Source organism: Gymnogyps californianus, chromosome 2, assembly GCF_018139145.2.
Source record: "Gymnogyps californianus isolate 813 chromosome 2, ASM1813914v2, whole genome shotgun sequence".
Taxonomy (NCBI): domain Eukaryota; kingdom Metazoa; phylum Chordata; class Aves; order Accipitriformes; family Cathartidae; genus Gymnogyps; species Gymnogyps californianus.
In genome coordinates, this window is record NC_059472.1 from 131573018 (window position 1) to 131596353 (window position 23336).

Below are 23336 nucleotides of genomic sequence, written 5' to 3' on the forward strand. Positions count from 1 at the left end.
CCCCCACAATCTGCCATTTGTGGCTGATAAGCTGCATTGGGCTTGGAAATGTCAGCAGATGTATTCCCCTACCAGTAATGAACCTGTTCTTCAATGTTTGGCCTGAATTGTCTCACCATCTGTCCTAGGACTGAGCAGGCAGTGGTAGCTGGACTCAGCACTGCAAACTACATTTAACTATTGACTGTCATTCAGAGCCATGATTGTGCTAGCCCTGCTCATTCACCTGGCCTGTTTCACCACCAAAATTAGCCCAGTGCTTGCCACACAAATATCTTTCACTTAGAGGCTATTATATAAGGAATATAAGAGCACTGTTAGGACTCTTCTGCACATATCTGTTAGAGGAGGCCAGCACAGCTGATCTGCAGAGCCTGGGGCCTAATTCTCCAACATGAGTGAAGCCGAGATGGAAATGCCTCCTCACACTTCAGCTCATGCAGAAGTCAGAATGGAGAAAACATTTGCTGTAACTGATAGCAGAAGTAGAGTACAGACAATCCCAAACTGCAGGTAAGTGCATGTTACAAGATTAGGTAAGCATGTCAAAAGATCAAAGACTGATACAATCTGTATGGTTTCTATCAGTGTCACAGTTTTGGCTTTCCTCATCAGAAAATAAATGTTTTTGTATCTTCCTCAATGGAAGATTTTAAAACAAGAGTGAAGCAGCTGTGCAAGTGTCAGGAATAATCCCCATACTCTCCCTGCTGCCGGTGTCCTTGGGAGCTGAGATGGGATTGACATTTTCCTCCTTTGATTATGTCAATTTTAATTTGCTGGCTGTTCATAAGGAAGCCAGTAGCCTGGAACAGCTGCTGGGGCTGTGTAAAATTAACCTGAGCCATGTCCAGGCTCTAGCAGACGGATGCTGCTCTGCACAAGCTGACGCATTTGGTGCTGACATCCCATCTTGAAGCCGAGTGCAGAAGGCTGAAAGCTGGATATGCCCTGGAGATCAGTACGTCCTGACTTCCTCCGGGTTTATCTTCTTAGGCCTTGTAGAGATGGATTTACGGGGGGAAATCAGGAGGAGTGTAATTCTCCTCATCTGTAAGTACCATAGCATATTTTGTATCATGAGATGGGGAAGTGACTGTGGCAGGCACCGCTTTCTCTCCCAAAGCGCCATTGTAACTGCTTTATAACTAACCCTGAGCTATGGACACGTAGATGAGATACCTTTGGAAAACCCTAACTACCTCCTAGTCCCCACTTTCCACCCTAAAGAACATGACACAATTTCTTGAACTAAGGCAAATCTGCCCTGGCTGGAAATTTTTACCCCAGCTAAAACATAAGGTGATTCCTATGTTAGCAAAGGTGGTTTACCCTGGGAACAGTAGCTTGTGTGCTGTTGGTCTAGGGCGGCCACCTCTGGGCTTTTGCCTGGTTTTTCCTGTTTTTCTCAGGGCATTTTTATCTCAGGGCAAGTTTGGTTAGTGCTTTTGCTCTGGTTTTTCCTGTTCTCTGAATGATATTCTGCAGTCTCCAGTGCTCCCAATACAGTGCTTGGCTGCAGTTTGCCCAAGACTCGTTCCATCCTGTCACTCTGAATGCTCTTATTTCAAATTAAGGCTGTGTTTCATGGGGAAAATCAGCAACGTTATGGTGAGTCAAGAAGAAGTATGAAGTCAGTTGTCATAACTTAAAAAGGGAGAAACCTGCATGTTGAAGATTTCATCCTACAAAATGCCTTTGAATCAATTCAGAGCACTCTTTCACCAAGGACTAAATCCCTAAGGATTAAGGACTTTAGCCACGTTAGGACCACTTTAATCCTAAATGAGGACACCCATTTGGGGCTTTAATGCATGTTGATTTCCCATGGTCAGATGAATTGGCTTAACTTACCGAGCGTCCCCTGGCAGACAAACCCTAAGTCTCCTTTGTTTTGCACTTTTCCAGTGTCCTACAGCAAAGGACTGCTGCGTCACGCCTGCTACCCCACGTGTACCCAATCCTCTTGCCTTCTCTAAGTCACTGACTCATCCCTTTCGTCAACTCTTGACTCTCTTTGCAAAGTTTTGTACACTGCAAGCTATATAAAGAAACAAATTGCATTCAACTGTATTAGCAAGCAGCCTGGAGGGTTGTGTTTTGGTTTTTTTTTTTCTGTACAGTGCCAGAAACTAATTTTCCCAAATCTTCAAACTTTCTGAAGCACTTGACTCACATTCCTGAGTTATCAGGACTACTTCATGGTCATGTTTTACTCCTTCATTCACTGTGTTCTTTATTCAGAGCTGATCATTTTTTTCTGAAATTATTTAGATGATGCTACAATTAGCATATTTCACACAGAACTAGCAAGTCCATCTACTCTCTCACTGTAATTAGAGAGAAATGTAACACATTTGAAAATAAATAGCCCAGGCATGAGGTGGTTTTGTGGAACAATACAGAATAAGTGGGTGGACAGGAATGTGGAAATAGAGCCAGGATTCTGAGTGGTAAAAATTGGCTCAACTCCATCAGCTTGCTAGAGCTACAATAGCTTGAACTCTTGCATTTGGCGATGAGCTATAAAATGATAAAAATACGTAGTATAAGGAGAAACGTGTCCTTCTAAGCTGTTCTTTCAGTGGAGTTCTGCTGGCAGCAGCACAGCTTCAGAAACAAATGATCTAAACTTAGGTTTCTGTAGTTGCACTCTTGGCTGTAACTCACGTGGAGTTACAGCAGGGGAACCATGCAGAATGGGGGGGGGGTCCCTGTGATAGCTAGAGTGACTGGAGATATACAGGAGGTAAATGAAGAGATTTCTCCATATTGTAGTGATCTGAATGACCGGGAAATATGATGGCTCATACTGACACATTATGATTTGTAATTTTATGCCATTGAACAATGGAGAGAGAGGAATATTGAAAAATGCCTTTGATTTTTTTCCCCTTCTTGCTAGCATGGCTGCTTCTTTTCCTGGGTTAAATTCTGGAGTACTGTTTTAAAAAATGCCAGCATATCTTTAGAAAAATCAGGATACAGGTTCCAAATTCAAGGTGCTATTGGAAGTTGTAATCCCATCCTGCCAGTCATCCCTAACTTCGTATCACGAGTCTCCTACACCACAGCTTCTGTTTATAGTTTCTCACAGGCATACTTCTGGTTTGTGTAAATTGGTTGAGCTCCCTTGGCATCTTCCAGGAGATCATGGACAGTGCTCAATAAAGAACAAGGCACCTAAAATCTGCTTCAGCCATCATTTTGTTAGCACTAAAAGGAGAAAATGAGATCTTTGTGGCCCAGCTTCCTGATGTAGTATCTATGGATAGAAATGTATCTTGAAACAAGACCTTATCTACTTGTTTGTTGCTGTTTAAGGAAGTCAGGTCATTAAATCCAGTTATTTATATCAATCTTTACTTGAGAATTTTGTTCGTCTTTTCTGTTTTTCTATAAGTCAAAAGATTTTATGACAGCTTAGAAAGATCTCATTATAGCTATGCTATATTTATTAGTCAGAAATCTGATAAGATGGGGCCTTTTCTCCGTATGACTCTCCAAATATATTCTTCCACTCTCATTTATTTGCTGTTTCTGGCTGACAGCAGCTCTTCAAATGGCTTAATATAGCATGTAAATATCATGAATTTGCAAAATATGGAGCATCAAAGAAGAGAATTACGTTGTACTGTGTCCTCCCTCATTTCTCTGGCTAATATAAAATGTCATATGCTTCTGTTATTGAATTGGAAACAAGTTGTTGCTTTTCTTTAAATTTAGGTTATGGTAAAAGGCTAAGAGTACTCCCACACACTTACATGGGAAATATTGTGAGTATGAATCATCTTCATTGCGTTTTCTTCCTCCCTGATGCTAGCAGTAGGGCTAGTGATCTCTCCGGGCAATGAGGTTGTGTGTGCTGTTCCATTCCTTGACTGGAACATCCCAGTATGATGGCTGGGATTGGGACCAGTACTTGGTTTTCACAGTTGTCAGCTGAGTTTCACACTTATATTACTCCTATCCTGAAATTAGCAGGAAAAAAGTATTTGTGCAGAGCTCTACCAAGCTGTTAGCATAAGGGCTATTATTAGGATAGTGTTGGGAAGCAAGACTCATTTCTCATTTATTATTGAATGAAGTATCCTGACAAGACTATTTTGTGTAGCTAACTCAGGTTCCCTACAATGAATGATCCAACAGTATTGCCACTGATCACGCAGAGGTAGACCACAGGAATACTGGAGGACCAGAATTTGCCCAGAATTGTTCATGTTGATACAGTCGAGATGTCTGTGGCCTTTCAGACGACATCTGCAGCTCAAGGGAGGCTGGATAGGGAAAAGTCAGGATTAAGAGTCTGAGAACTTGCATGGTGCCTCCCCCCTCAGACATGATGGGCCTTCTGGGCTCCGTGCCCAGTGAGAGCCGCCAGGGACTGCCATCATCACTTATCTGCAGACAGAAGGACATGAGTAATGCTTTGGATGTCACCCCACACCTCTCCCACTGCAGGGTGGTGGGGCTGCTGCAGCAGAGCCACAATCACCCCCTGGAATCCAGGGTGGCAGCGGGAATGCTGTCCCACTCACATTTTGCATCTCAGACAAACCTCTGGGCATAAGTGACACTTTGGCCTTGGCTAGGAAGAAATACAGAGCTGAATCTGAGTTTTTTTCCCTAGATTTTTGGTGGTTCTTCTGTTATTTGGAGCACCACACACCTCCAGTCCTTCGCCAGGTTCTTACTTCTATAGGTTCTCACTGTCCAGTGTATAAGGATGCTAAGTGTGCACACTCTTCTTAGTGGGTTATTTTTCTTAGAGAGAGAAAGAAAGAGCAGGTTGGTTTGTTTTTTTCACTTTCATGTCTTAAGGAAATAAAGTCTTTGTCAAAGAGTTTTGAACATGTTGGCCAATTTCAGCAAAAGGGATGGCTGGGCAGACACCTCAGAGGCATGAAGATCTGACAGGTGACTGGATGGGGGCAAGAAAGAGGGAGCAGCAGGGGGAACTCAGCTGAGATTTCTCTCTGACAGCAGCTGGTTAACCAGTGACTGTGCCTGTAGCTCTTCATACCCTGTGCTCGCTTGTGCTCAGCAGGAAGCCTGAAGGCTGTAAATAAGGGACATAAGTAGATCTTTGGATGTCATATGAACAGATCAAGGGACTGTAAGAGGAGCTTGAGGGGGAGGAGGACTTAGGAGAGACAAAGATTGGGGGCACGGTGATGGCACTGTTGCAAGAAATATAGGTGAGAGTTGGATTACATATATGGATTAGTGCTCAGGACACAAAATACATTTGTAAGACGTCAGGCTTAATTTGCTTTACTGCTAATGGAATAAGTTATTTCCCACTTCAGTTCCAATTGCCATAGCTTTGTTTTTGTATCGGCTCTCTCATCAGCAATGACTAGAAAGGCAGATGCAAACTACCGCAGCTGCTTGAAATTTTAGTATTGCAAAAAATAGTGTTTCCTAGCCAGGGAACAGCTGCCTGATAACAGCAGTAAGCAAATGGAAGAGCCACAGCTCTAAAGTGCTTGTGTGCATGTGTCAGCAGCAGTTCTCTCTTTCAGTGCAGCAATCTGTATGAATTAGGGGCAGAAGTCACTACAGAGCCAGCTCATGTAAGTAGAGCTTACCCGAAGTGTAGTGTTTAACACCTTCTCCTACTCTTGGCTTTCTGATGTGTTTAGTGTGGGTGTTCTGCAAACGTGAATAGGCCTTATCAAGCTGTGACCTTGAAAGAGGTGCTGTTATGCAAGAAACCAGATTCCGCTTGTACAGTACTTGTGTAAAAGTCACTACCAGTCCACCATAGAGTTATTTGCCACTTCCTCAGCGAATGGAGGTTTTTTCACTTGGCGGTATGCCTAGTTCAGAATTTGTACCAACCAGAGACTAAATCTACATCTTTTACCTTCTTCCAGGAATAGCATTTGCAATAGATCTGATCGCTGTTCCCTTTGTCAAGGTAACTGTGCCACTCTTTTGCAGTTCAGTGTTATGTTCTTATACGACCTGAGCTTTACTGAAGTTCTAAGGCAAATGGCAACAGCAACGATATTTCTGTGAGCCTCCAAGAAAGTGGTGGGATATGACAAAGTGAAAAGACTTGGGATAATTACCCCCAGACTTCCAGAATCCATGTTACTCATCATGTACGTGATGTGATGCAAAGTACTGTGGAACTTTACAAGGACCTGAAAAAGGAAGCACTGTGCTTCATCAGGGACCAAATGGCAGCTGGAAATCCTGGTTTCAGACAGCAAACCAGAGACTTTGCACAACAGTCATTTCACCACGCTGAAGGACGCTGCAACAATATTCTTTGTAGACAGGCAATGGGCACAGTCTGCAAAAATGGTCCAAAACAAAAAAAAAGCACAAGTTTACTCTGCAGAAAATAAGAAGACTCTCTTTTATTATTGTCCTAATCTAGGATTGTGAAGATCTAGCAGTAAAAAGTGAAATGGAAATGACCTGCCAAACTAGTCACACCCTCCTTTTCCTTCCAAGAGTTATACCACAGCCACAGTCCTTGCTACTTTGTCTTGCTCCACTCACCAGTAAAGTTTCAGAAGCTCTCTGAGAAGATAATTGTTTGCAGCTTTTATGATTACATCACTGGAATGCTGTCAGAAGAAAATACTTGCCCTGAGCTGCCGCAAGGTATTGTGCTGCCAAAGAAAGTGGCTCTTTGTAACTGAGCAACTAGAGATCTCTGACTTTTCTCAGCTCTGCTTACAAGACTTTGTTGAAAACAGTGACAAAAGGCTACATCCACATGGACAGCTTAACATGCTCATGAAGCACATATCTGACCATCAGAAAGAGTTGTCAAGAATTTATTGTGGAGACAGGAGAAAGGAGAAGCAGATTGCTAATACAAGACTAGTGCTTATTATCTAGATGAGTTTAACGCACAGTAGGATGTAAGATGTCATTGCAAATCTCCAGTGCTTCACTTCACACCATGAAAAGGACTTGGGCTTAGTCACTTAAAGGTATGTCACTGTTAGATGTGGGCAATTTGTTTGAAAAATAAGTATTACTATGACTCAGCTACACACTAATCAATTTCATTGCATTGTAAATCGATTGTATTCCTGATAAATTGTTTTTAATTGCACACATTTTAACAGTTTGCAGACTTCTTAATATTGATGAGTTTCCATATTAGCTCTTTTTATTACATCTGAAAAAGGCCCTTCCCATGCACAAATATTTAGAATACCAGCAGTTTTTTGAACCAGACCAGCGTTTGCCTTTTATACCGCATTACTCTGTTTCAGGTGCCTACTTTCAAGGTTAAAAGTGTCAGTGCTCCCCTCCCCTTGAAAGGTGTGCTTTGGAGTACTTTTGTATCAGCTGAGAAATCTTTGGAGGAAAACAGTAATTATGACAATGTTCTTTTTAATCTTTTGTATCACAGCAAATGTACAAAAGTCACATGAGCCGACACCATCTCTAGCCCAGAAAATGCAGGCTACTTTAAAAAGGGCAGTGTCGTGGACGAGACAGAGTAAATGACAACCCACGGTGGATCTAGGAACTGGGGTTTACTTAACAACCAACAAGATTAGAACTTTTACCCTTCTTAATTATTTCACACACGCACTCACTCCCGCCACCACCCCAGTGTTATGTCCACTAGGTCTCAACTTCCCTTCCCAGCAGGGACATCGTTGTCCATCCAGGAAGGCCATCCCCTGGCATTCACCTACACGCAGCCCTCTGGTCTCTAGGATCTTCCTCCACTTTCAGGACCTTTCCTCTAGCCGAGATCTTCACCTTCCTTTTTCCAGGCCACCTTCTTTTTATTGAGACCACTTCTTTTCAGGAACCCTTCATTTAATCACCAGCTCCTTCCGGAATTCCAGGACTCCATTTTTCCCAGTCTGAACAGCCAGTGTGCAGATGCACAATGCACATGATCAGCCTCGTAACTGGTGGTTCTGTCTCATGTCTCTTCATTAATTGCAGGATTTGGGATGTGCCACTTCTGTTCAGTCCAGGTGTTACCAAAATTTACTACCAGCCTGGACCAGTTGCAGTTGGTAAGTAGCAGGCTTCTGCTTGACAGTTCAGAAGTTCAGCTTCAGACATTCACCCACACACACATACACCCAACTATCTGTCCCCTGTTAGCTTTCACAATTTAAGCCATTTTTTCACCTAGGACAGGCAGGACAGAAGCTTTCCACATTCCTCACCCACTGCATTAACTGGGACTGGGATTAAAGGGCTTGGGGTGAATGCCTGAGGACTAGATTTTAAAGTCTGTCTGTCTAGAGAAACACTGCTGAATCCTACCTGGCTCTACTGGAAGAAAGAATCTAGTTGGGAATAACTTGGTCATTTCTATCTTCCTCAGCAGAGTCCACAAAGGCCACCTTCAGGTTGCTGAGCCAGATTCAGGAGCACAATACTGCCAGGTTAGTCGTGAGGGAGGTGTTAGGGTAAGCTAGACAAAGACAATAACACAGTTAATAAAAACACTGGTAAAAGTTGGCATCAGCACATACAAAGAGATTTAATAGTAGGCAACTCTGCAGTACAAGGCTCTCTGAACTAGCATGAGCTCAACACAGTACGTCCTAGAGTGCATCGCTGTGAGAACATGGGTATATTGCTTCCAGATTCAACCTGGCTCACATGGAGCCAGCTCAGTGGCTGCCTCTGCACTGAGAGCACAGTTACCATGCCACCTAGTTAATTCTCCCCCAGCTAACCAGGAGGAGGCTGTCATTGTTTTGTTTTTGGATGGGTCAATATAAACTAAAACCCACTTGCCCATATTTCATACAAGCTGAAAAAGACAAGACTGACTAGATCTGGTGGCTAGGATGGCAGTACTTTACCAGAAGTCTGCTCCGTACTTGCAATGCTTCAACCCAGCTTTTATTAGAGACTCTTCTGCCTTTTTCTTCTTTTGTATTTCTAGGAGCTAATTTCCATTTACAAAGTTATTTCAGGTGGATCAGATAGCTAGGCTTTACTTCTTTTAAAATGGCTGAAAATTACTTAAGTCTATTCATTGTTAAAAGAGGCCCCAGAGTGTTGGGCATTCACAACGGAAAACTATTTTTAGTCCGTTTTCTTAAGGAAACAAAGCCTACTCAGCCAAGTTGTTTGTTCACCCAGCTGTCAATTTAGTTCTAATAACTATGAACCTGCAGACTGATTTCAGGCAGATTTGGCAAATTTGCAAAGTTCCTGCAAATCATATAAAAAATCTGTGGTTAGGTAGAAAAAGCCTATTATTTCCTTCATGATGCAGGAAAAGGAGGAAAAATTCAGCCATTGTTCTTTTGGGTGAGAACAGGCTGGCCCGTTAGTCTGTGCTACTAATTGACCAGGTGCAGAGCTCTAATTCAGCTACAGCACATCTGGCCTCTTCCCTGCCTGGTAATTACAGGACCTGGAGTGAGGTGAGACTATTGTAGGAGAGCTTAGGGACATGTAGGTAAACTGAAAAAGATGAGGGGAAAACTGGGGTTATTGAGTGGAGCTTTGTAGGAAACATGTAGAGAAACAAATCTGTAGGAGATCAGACTTCATTAGTTCTGCTACCCATGAAATACTGTCTTCTCTTTCCCTCTGGAGTTTCTTACTCTGAATTTCTTTTTGCCATTTATATTCAGAAATCTCACCTGAATGACTCAGATCTTTTCAGCTGGCAGTTTGTAGATGTCATTGGCATTCAGCCGACATTTGCTGGATAAAAACGACAGCCACCTTTCCGGGCACCTCCTCCCTGAGCTACTTTGAGAACACAGAAGCCCAAGCAGCACACTCCATTTTTCCCCCCACACATTGTCTGTGTCACTTTTTTTCTTTTTGGGAGTGAATACTGAATATACACCTCACATTGACACTGGGGAACTTTTATGATGACAGTCATGATTTGTGAAAGTGTCAGCTGGTTATGTCTGGATCATTTTCTCTTAAGTGTGAGATTTCAAGAATTGAAAGCATAGAGATTTTTAGCATGTACCTGCTAAACAAGGTGCTCTTCAAATTCAAGTTATTCTCAATCTCAAATACATACAGAAGTGACAGGATGGCCACCTGAGGAGGTGAGAGGGGAAAAAAGGGAAAAATAGAGGAAAAATAGTAGAGGGAACATTTGGGTCTGCACTTAAGGTACATGTGAGTCTGGTAAAGGAATAAAGGAGAAAAGAGGTAGATGAAATGAGGGAGTGGAAATGCAAAAAGCAGTACAAGAAAGCAATGTGGGATGTCTTTGAAAAATGCCTTTAAGTTTCAAACCTTCTCTGTAGCAGCCTTTTGTTAACTGACAAAGCGAAGACCAGAAGAACACTGCATGGTATCATATTGTTTTGTTTATTACCTTTCATTTTCTTCTTACAAATGTTAATACTTTACTCACTTTTTGACATTTGCTGTGCACTCGGCAGATGTCTTGGATGAGCTGTCAACATACACTTGCATCTTGAGCACCACAAATTGATTTGACAGCTAAACTGGACAATTTAAACAAAAATTGGTTACAATCAAGACTGAAGTCTATCTTCTTCTTGCCAAAATAAAACGCTGAAAAACACTGGTTCATTTGACACAGATATTCCATTCAGCCTCAGAGAAAGGCTTTGCTTAGAAGAAAAGTAGAGGAAAATATAATCTAACCCTCCCTCCAACATTACTGTTCCTGCTTCTTCAGTGAGTAAGCGTTTACCCATGACGTGGGAGCCCTAACCACCTGTCTAAAGCATTTTCTGGGATAGCTGAAAGGAATCAAGGTTTTTTTGGCATATAACCAGTTAAACACACTAGATCAGGTAGAGGCATTAAAGCACTGCATCTTTTTGGGAATAGTTTAATCTCTGCCAAAGTCAGGGATTCATTCTCTTTTTTTTTTTTCTCTGAGTAAATGAAACCCCTTAACCCACACCCTTTGGCACAGCTTGTGCTGTGGTAGCTCTGGCATTCCCCCATGAGATATGCACCTCCCTCACAGAGGAGGAAGGGGAACTGGCTCTCCTGCATCTTTGCCAAGTGCTCCAGTTACTACTTCACTTCTTTGAATCTGGCCCTCAAACATTTATGGGTCTTTTCTTGCTGAAACTATTTGGCAAAGTCAGTTCATATTTGCAAACAGTCTCAAGATGACAGCACTCACACTGGCAGTTTTACTGGTGGTTTTTTAATGGTCTTCTTGCCAGTTCTGCTTAGAGCTGTCCTTGGAGGTTACAGTTCATTCAGAGTCCACTGCATGCTAGTGTGCCACAGCCTACGTTCCTTCCAAGAAGCTTTATCTTGAACTTTCTCTGCTGGCATTTCATTTACAATTATATTGCTTCCAAACGTTTACAGTAGCTTTATTAGATCCATCTGGTATTCTTCATAATCCTCCCAAACTGTGCCAAAGCCAAATAATCTGTGTCACAAGCAAATTTTACTACCAGACCATTCATCCTCCCAGACTCTGAATAATATACAGAATACTGGCTCCAGCCAGGGTCCTTGGGGCATCTTGCTATTCACCTTTTTCCATTTTAAGAGGTAGTAATGTCGTGGTTTAACCCCAGCCAGCAACTAAGCACCACGCAGCCGCTTCCCCCTTCCCCCTCCCAGTGGGGTGAGGAGGAGGAAAGAGGGAAAAAAAAAGTAAAACTCGTGGGTTGAGATAAGAACAGTTTAATAACTAAAGTAAAATATAATACTAACAATAGTAATAATGAAATACAATAATAATAATAGTAATGAAAAGGAATATAACAAAAAGGAGGGGGAGGAAGGGAAAAAACCCAAACAACAACAAAAGAAAAAAAAACACCAGTGATGCACAATGCACAATGCAATTGCTCACCACCCACTGACCGATGCCCAGTTAGCTCCCGAGCCACGATCCGCCCTCCCAGTTAACTCTCCCCAGTTTATATACTGGGCATGATGTCATATGGTATGGAATAGCTCTTTGGCCAGTTTGGGTCAGCTGTCTTGATGGTGTCCCCTCCCAGCTTCTTGTGCCCCTCCAGCCTTCTTGCTGGCTGGGCACGAGAAGCTGAGAAATCCTTGACTTAGTATAAACACTACTTAGCAACAACTGAAAACATCAGTGTGTTATCAACATTATTTTCCTACTAAACCCAAAACACAGCACTATACCAGCTACTAGGAAGAAAATTAACTCTGTCCTAGCCGAAACCAGGACAAGTAATTTATTCTAGCTCTTCGTAGTCTCTCTCTCAGCTGGTTTTTAACTCATGACAGAACTTTACCTTTCACCTCTGATTCTCAAGTTCCTTTACAGCCTCTTTGAAAAAGACTTTATTAACAGTGTTTCAAGGCTCTGAATTAATTGCATCCCCTCATCCTTCATTACCCATTATTTTAATATTGAAATAATGTTTATGTCTTAGAAAATAAATGCTTTTCCCAGCGCTAGCAAGTGACTTTATTTTGGCTTATCGAAGCCAGTGCATGGGAGGCATATTTGCTTGCTTTTCTCCCCCTATTGTTACGACTGTTTGTTTCCAGCCTATAATAGTCCCTCAGCTGCCTCTGAAATGCGCCTTTAATTCTTTACCTCAACACTGAGCTAAAACTCTATAACCTGTATGATTCCTAAAATCAACATGAGTTCCACTTTAAAGAGTGCATACTATGTTTTTCATTTTCTCCTTGCAAAGTAAATGTTTGCCATAACACATTGCCTTAGCTCTTTGGGGTCAGATAAACAGCCCATTTAATTCAAAGTGCGTTTTTCATTTTGTGGGATGAGTTTTCCTGAATTCAGCTGCTTCTTATTTTAGTTCTCACTAGACACTCTTATATCACCTGCTCCCAGTTATGTAACGTGATTTAATTTCATCTTTTCAAAGATGTCTCCAGGAGTCTTTTGCCTTTATTACTTCTAAAAACCAAGATAAAACCCTGAATTCCCCACAGGTAGTTATTTCCTGCCATTCCATTATACTAACTAGTGTGATAATGAATGTACATAAACAGCTCCGTGTCTCTGCCAAGTATTTTTCTTCTTTGGTTATGAATGGAGGACTTTCCCTTTTTAAAGACTTCAAAATACACTTGTTCACTCTTGGTTCCTACAAAAGTGTACAGACCAATGACCTCAACATTTTTGCTATAGTATTTGCTTAACTTTTCAACAGTTGGGGTTTTTTTTAATTCCATTAAAAAATAGCAGCTTATTAAAATAAAAATCTTAACAGCTGGTAAATCCATGTCTATTTGTATTCAAAAGGAGATTTTAAAAGTGGCTGGCTTTAAAACCTTGTACCGATATCCCTTTTCCACACCTCTTCTGGAGGCAGGAAAGTGGAAAGGCAGCTGCACAGCTCTGTCACGGCTGAAGGCACTGTTAATTGAATTTGTGCCAAGTGACTGCTTGCCTGATTAGCAACTGACTGGGTTGAGGTGACTGTGATGAACTGGCTATACCTGGGCTGCAGGTGAGTTAAACTTCCTTTCATGCCTTTTGCTAGTGACCTCTGTATTTGTGTTTGCCCAAGGCAGGCTGTGTGGGAGGTTTGCTTTTACTCTATTTTACTTTGTCAGTCAGTCGTGTCAGACTGTGGCACTAATGCCATAAATACTTTTGTTCTTCTCTTTCTCAGCAATCACCTTTGAGTTCAATTGAAGGCTTTCATTGCTTTAACATCGTCAAAACTTTCTTAACCATAGAGACCCATTCCTCAGCAGCAAACCCTTAGAAAAACAGCAAGGATGAAAGGATGCATTGACCAATAGACTGGGTAGCCTGTCTTGCCTCAATTATCACAGGGCAGTAGTGGGGGGAGGTGGTTGTCCTCCCAACAGCTGCCTGGATTCTCATCAATGTCTTGAGATGCAAGGGAAAATCCCAGCCACTCAACATTCTGATCCTTTAGGCAAGGCATCTGACCCAAAGCTTGTTGAACTTGAAGGATGATTTTTCCATTGATTTCAACAGCTCTAGATCTGGTCTGACACAGCTGCCTGGAACTGCAATGCTACTTCAAATAAAGGTGAAGATTTCATTTCTTGGACTTCCCTTCTGCCTGGAGCCATTGCCAGCTTCTGGCAAAAAAAAAAAAAAAAGGCAAATCTGTCTGGACTTACTGACTTGTTTTGTGTGGAGTCAGGGTTATGATGTCTGGGAAGACGTATTTTTCTGTCAAGTAAGGTCTGCTGGCAGCATTGAAAATGGGAAGTAATCCATACTAGTATGCTTCTGAATTGTTTTAAAACTCAGGCCATGACACTAATGGCTGTGGTACAGAAAGAGAGGCTACTACTGTACATCAGCAGAACTCAATCCACCTAGCTTAGTTATTCCCTACTGCAACTTGGCAGCGAGACTGAATGGTTTTCCTGTTGGAAATCTCCTGATGCAAAATGAACAGTTAATTCACACCAGCAACAGGCATGCTTTCTATTCTCCTGTAGTGAAATTCTTACCTAAGTACATATATCTAAGAGCTGTAGCAGTGGATAGGTCTGGTACATTAACTTTTTACTGAGGTGCAGGTCTGGGGATGCAAAGTATCAATAGGCACAAACTGGCTGTCACTGTGCCTAGTCTGAGAACTGGGAGACTGTCTGATCACTGGAGCAGGAAGGCTCTGGAACAGCTCTTTGGTTGGAGGCCAGAAGCCTAACTTGCAAGTGAGTGTGAGGAGAGTGGATTCTCTGCTCTTTCGTTCTGACGCCAGTCAGGAATCACTGTTTGCTAACAAGTTTAAGGTCTGTAGCTGAAATTGCACACATTGTCAGGGTCATGCTTGTTACTGCCGTTATTGATCCTTGCTGAGTATCACATGCACTCAAATGAAGCACTAGCAACTTTAAGGAGTTCACACAATAGAAAATTTTGCCCATGCTGGCAGGAGATGTACCTTGTAGGTACAATTTACAAGGTTTGAACAATATAATTTATTTTTACCTTGAAGTGAAATGCAAAGGCCTCTATCCCATGGCCTTCCAGAAAATGCCTTCCAGATGTAAATTCAGTGCCTTATCTTACCTTTTGCTTTCATGGTCCTGAAAGAATGAAATAACTTGACGTCAGCAGTTTTTCTGCATTAATGTTTCCACATTTTTTCCTATTGTGTGTATTCAAAGGAAAAGAATAGCAAAGCTAGCCCTAATAAGAGAAATCTGAATCCTATTATCACTGCAGAAAACATAACAGTCTTCAAAGATTAAAGAATCTGTGTGCAGTTCCTCTGAGAAAAGGAGAGCAGGGACCTAACCTCTGGACTTGAAGTGCTCCCCATTTTGTGCATTAGTTACGGAGAAAGAGTAACACAAGAGGTATGCCTGGGCCTCACCCAGAGCCCAGTGAAGTAAGCAGAAACTTCGGTTGCAATGGACAATATATCAAGCCTTCCATCTGCAACTACGTAAGACTTTAGAAAGGCAAAAGACCTGTGGATGTGGAGTATCTCTGCTAATCATTTGTGCCCCACAGGAGGTTTCTGTCTCTCCTACTCCAGAGAGAACCCCTCACTAGCAACCCAAATAACCAGGCTTGCATCAGTAGGGAAGGATAATCTGGCCCACAGTGCACTGAATTACACTGTTTCGTAATAGCTGTATTGCCCTCTGCCAGTTGAACAGCATCTGGATGCCAGATTCTGCAGAGACCTGTATCACATCTCTGTAAACATGCTTTCTGAATATGGTAAACTTCCATGTACTCTGATACTTTCTGCCTTAAGTAATATGGAAAAAATAGGACTTTTTTTTTCCATCTGACGGCATTTTAGATAAATACTAAAATCCCAGAATACTTGGAAGAATGAGTAATAGTCACCAATGAGGGGGAGGAGGATAAATGTTATACAACAGCATCTGGTGTGTATGAAACCAGCACAAGACTGACAAATCCAGAATCTTCAATTGCCAGTTTGTTTAGCTTTTCTTCTTAAAGGAAAATGCTACTATTTTAAAAAAATCAGAATAATTTTCTCTTGAGAAGCTTGGAGTTGCCTCTCATTTCCAAGTCAGTATTAAAGTTACTGCTTGAAGCATGTCCTCGTCTGTGTGAAGCAGAAGCTTAGTGATTCTTAACTCCCTGTTTCTCCAGCGGTCTGGACGTTAGATTTGCTCATTCACCCCACGGTGACCACTTGACATTCACAAGCTGGCCCTCAAATGGAGTAAGCCTGGGAGCTAGACCCAATACAACTGGGCCCTCCCAGTTTCCCTAGAGCTAAATGGAAAAGACAAATGCAAGTCAAATCAACAGCAAGAAAAGTACTTTTAGTACCAGTGATGAATGTTACTATTTAGAATTCAGCTATTTCCAAGTCCACAGATCCTATTGTGGCAGGTGCTGCACAAACACACACAAAAAAGAGAGGGTTCTCCAGAGTCTGCATTTTTGGCTTTTTGGTTTTTTTTAAAGAACTTACGTTGCATGCCTTCTCTATTTCTTTGGTGTGCACTGGTGCCTTCTGGGATGGATCAGCAGTGCTGTGGAAAGAGGCTGTAAAGCCATCATGTGTCATGTTATCCAGCAGGTATACACTAGGCATGGTCATGGCAGCCACAGTAAATCTGTGCCTCATTAATGTTTGCTGCCTGGTTCATCCTACTCCAGCTTTGTAAGTCTTGGGTCAGAGCGAACTTCTTTTGACTATTTGGCACAGGGACTCTCTTGAACAGTAATTTGGGTATGGGGAAAGGAACGTCTGCTTACTTTCTTCACCGTGGTACAGTCTACAGGGTAATTCCTTGCTGAGTGCCAAGCTGGTGGATATTCATTCCTTTTCAGTTTTTTGCCTTCCCATTCTGACTAACTTCTGGCCACACATCTGCTTTGCCAACATGGAAAGACTGTAAGATTTCCTGCTCTCTCTGCCCTCATCTGAATAAGTAAAGTACAGCCAGTTAAGCAGTTTGTAGGGAGAAGAAGTGTAAAGATTGCTGTGACAGTAGGTCTGCTTTCTCCCACAGCTGTAGACCTCTGATCACCATACAAATGAAAGGCAGAATCAAGACTGCTAGAAGTATTTGCAACAATTAATGAATTTTGCAACACATATGAGATGCTTTCACATGGGCATTACAGCATCAGGCACTTCAGAGGTAAACTTGGTACCTCAGAGGTATTCAGAAGGGCTCCAAAGGGAATTTAACAAGGCTAATTCTAGCTGGGAAGCCAGACATGCCATGGAAGAAGACCCAGTGACTACAGTCATGTCAAAAGAGGCCTGGGCAGATTAGGGAGATAGGCAAGCATTTAGAAGTACTAGCAAGAAAGACAGAGGAAACGTAGTGCCAGTAGCTTACATAATACCAGCCTGTAAATGCAACAGGACAACAGCAACATTTGCCAAAGCTTTGTCAATGGGATAGCAGTCTTCTCAGCAGTGACTGAGAATAAAATAAAAGGTACTGGCATAAGGACAGAAATGACATGATGGGGAGGGCTGGTGGAAAGAGGAAAGCTACCAAGGACAGATTTATTTTGGTGCACAAGGAAAGATGTTGCTGAGTTTCAAGACAGATAACTCCTGCCCAGGACTGAAGATATATGTGCATCGTCATCAGAAGAGAAAGACAGATTAATCCAATAACTGCAATGTACACAACTCTCCTGCTGCTCACACCTTCTCGGCCACAAGGTTACTGATAAATATATTCCTCTGCTGTAAATGTAGAAGCTCTTCACAAGTCTTATTTGTCTTAGTTGTCCAGTTCAAACCACAGGACATAACTTGTACCTCACAATGAGCCTTTCTCTGTCTGGTCCATATACACAATATGGAAGCTTGTTCACTCACACGAGACTAAGATTGCTTAAACATGAAACATCATTGCATGTCTTTGAGTTCAATAGAGATGCAGTAATTATTTTTACCTAATAATTAAAAAAAAAAAAGCTGGAAATCAAAAGACAATCCCTTTCATTGCACCACTGGAAACATTATTGTGAACTGTCTTTACAAAACCATAGGGAAGAGCAAGCTAAAAGGACACACATAGTGGCAGAGTTTTAATTCAGGCCATGTAATTTAATTCTGAATTATATTAGATCAAAGGGAAACTGAATTTAAAAAAACACCTGTTGGATTATGCAGAATGGAGTTCCTCTTAATAGCTCTGGAAAGATTACAGTGTCATGAGGCTCCATCAATCAGAACAGAAAAACCAAAGAGCAAGGATAAATCGAAGGTTAAGTGCATGGTGCTGAGGAACACCCTAACCACCTTCCTTTTACTATCATAAACCGGATGGGTTTGTGTTGATGGATCTATTAAGAAGGAAAAACAGCAATCTATATTCAGACAGAGGCTTTCTGCCTATACATTTCCCCTGATGTGTACAATCATCTTGTATTTTGCCATCTCAGTTAACAGACTGTCACTATTTCTCTGTGTCTTTATTTTCTAACAGAAAGAATGATCTTATTCTCAAAGGGCTGCCTATTAATTTATTTCTAAACTTTTCTTTAGCTCAGGAAAAGGGAGCACTCCAATATTTTTTCGGTTTCTGTTCAACGGAAGGGTGGAACAAAAGGAAAGGAAACAAAGCCCTAAATCCATAGAAAGCTCAAACTCCTTCCTGATGTAACTCCAGTGAAATAATTCAATACAGCCCAGAGATGTGCTCAGTCCATGTTTTTTGCTGTGATGAACACAGGAACAGTAAATGTCCTAAATATTTCAGGAAGCATAAATAGTGCAATGTCTATACGGCAGGACTCAAGATAGAGATTTTGGACTGGAAGAGAATTTTATTTTTGCTTTGTTCGTTTCCTTTTCGTTGCAGGGCCTGGAGACTGTACATCCTCAGGGAACCACACAGTTCCTTTCTAAATCAAGAGGCGGTCTGAGTTTGGTTTCAGTGGGAGCTGGAAAGCCACACATGCACAGGAAACATACTGTTACCTAACAGTATGTTATTACACGATGTGATTACTAGAAAGGTGTACCATCAACATATTCCAGTTGCCTAACTTTTCCTTAACTGATTTGCTGCTGCAGGCTATTTGGTGCCTTTAGTTCAACAATTGTGCTCCTTAAAAGGACAGTGCTAATTTTGTCCTAAAACTTGTATTTATAAAAACAAACTTTTATAAAACCTGAAACTTAAGGAATTGCTATATGCTATTGTTAAATTACAGTTGTTTACAACCTAATACCCTCCGGCAATGCCTGAATTCCCATACAGCAGCAACTTGAAGCTACGTTAAACAATATAATTAAAACTAAAACTGCTTCTGTTGCTTTTCATTGACTTTGTTGCTTGACACTGACCAAAACATCATTGCTTGAGTTTTCATTGTGTAGGCAGCATCTCCTTAAGCTATCATCAGGCTGTATGGCTACAGTCAGCAGCAGAGGCAACAGAAGCCCTCTCAGCTGTAGTAGCACGTAGGCCATCTCTGAAAGTAGCATTCAAGGTGTTTGGGTCGCTTTGGTGTCCATGCGTCGGGAAGCCTCTGATGGAGAGTGTTCTTAATAAACATGATACCCTGTGGCGTCTCTCACGCCCTTGTAAGATTTCATTCAAAGTGCAAGGTACTACTCTACTCCCAGGTTATGCTACCACAAGTTTCCATCCATGAATACCCTCCCTACCTTTTGGGATGTCACTTGAGCTTGCTTTTCCAAGTGCTTCTGCTCTTTTCTAATGCAGTATGAATGGTATAAATGAAGAAAAGGGTTTCTGTTTCCCATAATCACTGCAGCTGAGAAAAGCACCAAGTTCTGAATGGAATCGAAAAGCAGCTGATCAGTTTTGGGCACATGAGGCTGAGTAGGGAAATCAGGATGGTTCTTCCCGCCCCCCTCCCTTTCTCCTAAGCGTGGATTAAATCGCACTTTGTAAATAAAAACTGTGTGAATTGTGTGCCAGGTCGCACCCCGTCTACATCCTCGCAAGCAGTAATAATTTTGGAAAGATTTAGCGCACACATTAAAGGGTTTGTGGAAGCAGTCCAGAGCGCTTCTAACGGCTTGGATCTAATTAGTCATTCAAGTTGTTTCTTTTTAAATAAGACTCAGAGGAACACGCTAATTTTAGGATGCCGGGGCGGGGGGAAGCGGAGGGGGGCGGCGAGGGGTGTTTCGCTCGCACCGGAGGAGCCCTTCCCGAGGCGGCGGGCAAGGCCGGGCGCGGGGAGCGCTCCCCGGTCGTTGATCCCCTCAGGCCGTTGTGGGTGCAGCGACCCCCCGACGAGCCCTCCCTGCTGGCGCCCGCTCGCGCTTCGCCCCGAGGGCGCGGGGCGGCTGAGGCGGCCATCGCTCCCCCGGCTCTCAGGCTCCCGCAAGGCCCCCTCCCCGGAGGCACCGTGTGCCCTGCCCTGCCCGCAGCCTGCCCTGTCCCAGCTGCTTAAGGCCGGCTCGCGGGCTCAGCTCCGGCTTAGCCCGGTGCTCCATGTCCCCGCGTCCCCTCAGGGACCGCTCCCCACCTGTCCGCCGGGCGCCGCCCGTGACGTCATGGAAACACCCCCTTCCCTCGCCCTCAACGGCCGCGGATGGGCGGGCGGGAATAACGCCTCCTTAGCACGGGGCGGGGGGGGGAAGTGAACGGGCGCTTCCTGTTGGTCAGGGCGGCTGCCAATCGCGCGCGACGGTCCCGCCCCCGGTCCCTCTCGTGGACGTTCCTCAGAAGCCGAAGCGAGCAGAGGTGTTGCTCCGCGCGCCCCCGCCGGGACCGGCGCAGGTAGAGCGGCTCTTTATGGTTGCGGTTGTCGCTCCCGCCCGATTTCTTCCTTCCTCCCCTCCCTCCTTCCTGCTGGCTGCGGGGCGCCGCTGCCCGGGGGCCATGGCGGGGGCGCCCGGCGGGCGGTAGCTCGGCCGGCGGCAGGTGAGGAGCTCAGGTGGGTGTCTGGGCGGGGCTAGCGGCCGCGAGGTCGCTTCCCCGCCGCGCCGTAGGGACGGGGGCGGTGTGGCGGAGCGTAGCCCCCGGGTGGGCGGGCAGCCGCTGCAGCCCGCCTCGCTGAAGCGCCGCGGCGTGCCAGTGGTCCGCGGGGCGGGCTGCGGGGGGGCGCGGTGGCGGCCGCCGGCGAACTCGGCACCGCGAGAAAAGTGGCTTTTTACCACACAAAAAACGCCTTCCTCGCCCGGCTCGCAGGGAGAGCCCCGAGGGCTGCCGGCCAGGGCGCGGGCGAGCGGGCGGCGGCTCCCGGCGCAGCGTATTAGCCCTCGCCCCTGCCGCCTGCCTCGCCGAGCCCCTCTCCGGTCACCTCTTGCAGCCCTCGGGGTTCCCGGCCGCGCTGTTACGGCCCCCCTGCGGCTGTGCCGGAGCGGCAGCCAACTTAAACACCTTTCCCTGCTTCGGGAGGGTGCTGCTGAGGGCTGCTCGTCATTTGTTTAACTCCCGGTGTGCTCCGTGCGGCACCGAGACGGAGCGACTTCCAGATTAACTGTGATACACCGGGCAGCTGCTTCCCAAGCGCAGTCTCCCGGGCGGAGAGGCGGCTTTCCCGGAGGGGGTGGGCAGGGGCAGGTCTCCCCGCTTGCTGCGTGCTCTGGGGAATCGAGCTGGCAGCCGGCTGGCTGTTAAATGTAACTTCAGAAATCTTGGGTATGTTTGCAAAGCCGTCACTCATCTAAATCTGTAGTTCTCTGTGCTCGTGTAAAATAAAAAATGCCACCATTATTATTTTTTTCTTCTTGCCCACATCTTCAAGAAAATAGGTTAATTAAATCCAGCCACTTAAGTTTCCAGGTTGATTTAATTTCTGTTTGAAGACAAATTAGGCAATATGAGCATTTAAATACTCCATTACTTGAAAACTGTTAGGTACAGTTCACTGGCAGCGAAGTACTCTTCACTGACACTTGCTGATTAATTTTTATTAGGAGAATATCTAGAATGGTTAGAGAAAAGGGCATTTAATAAATTCACTTCTTCCTTGTAAGGTAGTTTGTCTGCCTTACATTTTTGTCCTAGGCCTCTAATGATGGTAATAGTGTTCTTCCTTCTCTGCTTTCTTGAGAAGGGATGCAGGGAACAGTTGGTTGTTGCTTCATCCCTTGACTTTCATCGATTAATCATAGAGTTCAGGATGTTTCACTCTACTTAATTTCAACAGAGCTTGTAAATCCGGTTTGGGTAAAGCAAGTGTTTTCATGGATATTTTCTGTGAAGCCATGGGTAACAACAGTTTTAATTTCCATGAGCTTTGTTTTTTATTATTGAAAATGTTTAAAAAAACCTTAAGTAATACTCCGTAGTCTGTACTCCCAATAGATTAAGCTGAATATTTTCCACTGTGGCTCCTAGTCCATTTACAAAGCAATAGCGTTCACAATTCTTTATTCTCTTTTTCTTCACTCTGATATCCTCCTCCCCACACACTGTGTTAGGCCCGTTTATGTCCTCTTTTATCACTTTGTATAGTATCTGTGTCTGCATGCAGGAAAGGTGGGAGGGGAGTTTCAGGGATTGGAGATGCTCTCTGTGTATGAGTGTGCATGTGTGTGTGCTGAACAGTTGTGGTTGGGCTGACATTACTAGCGTGTTCACCAGGGACAGGAAATGATGGTGAGACTCAGCTGGAGTCTGCTTATTGCAACACTGCATGTGTGGCTAGCTCATTCACTTTTGCAAACGTAAGTATACTGTAGTTTATACAAAACCTTATTTGGGTTTTTTTGGTAGCTGCACGCATGTTATTGTACAGAATTGGGTCTAGTTCAAACCGCATCCATTATAAATAGATGCATGTCAGTCTAACAAGCTTTCCTTCATTTGTTGCGTTCTGTAGGTTTTGTTACATGCTGTGTAGAGAGTAGAGTGGAATAGGGCATTATTCTGGCAGTCTGGGATCTTACAGTTTCTAATTGTAAAACTGAGTTTTCGGTTGCTACAAACAGTGCTCTTAGCCATTTATATATGAATTACATTTTCAATAGGAAGGCTTTTCTCATTTTGTAGCTAATTTATTTTAGGCTTAAATTTGATTTGCTGTAATGTGCATTTCAAAAAATGCAGTGATGAACGAGGCAGCAGAATGGGTATGGGACTGTGCAGTCATGGGGTATTTCTATACATCAGAAGAAGCGTAGTATTTATATCGGCATATTTTGATCTCATTGAAGTCAGTAGAAATTTCTCAGTTGATTTCAATTATGTTAAGATTTGACTCACCAAAGGCATGAAGTTTTGCTGGTAAAGGCTAGAGGATACTGTGATACACCACTACTAAGGAAGCCAAAGAAACTTCTAGGAGGATCTAATTGCCTTTTCCTGTATCAAGTTTCCGATGATAGGAGGCAGGTACTGTGAGATCTGACAAACAGCTCTTCAGTCTGGGACTAATGTGTTTCTGTAACCAAATTTACCCAGCTCTGCTCCTTGAGATGCTGGATTTTCACATCGGTCTTCTCCATTTGTGGTTGTGTTCAAGCAGTATACTTTGGGGAACAGACATTGTTTTTAGTCTCCTGCAGCTGTCA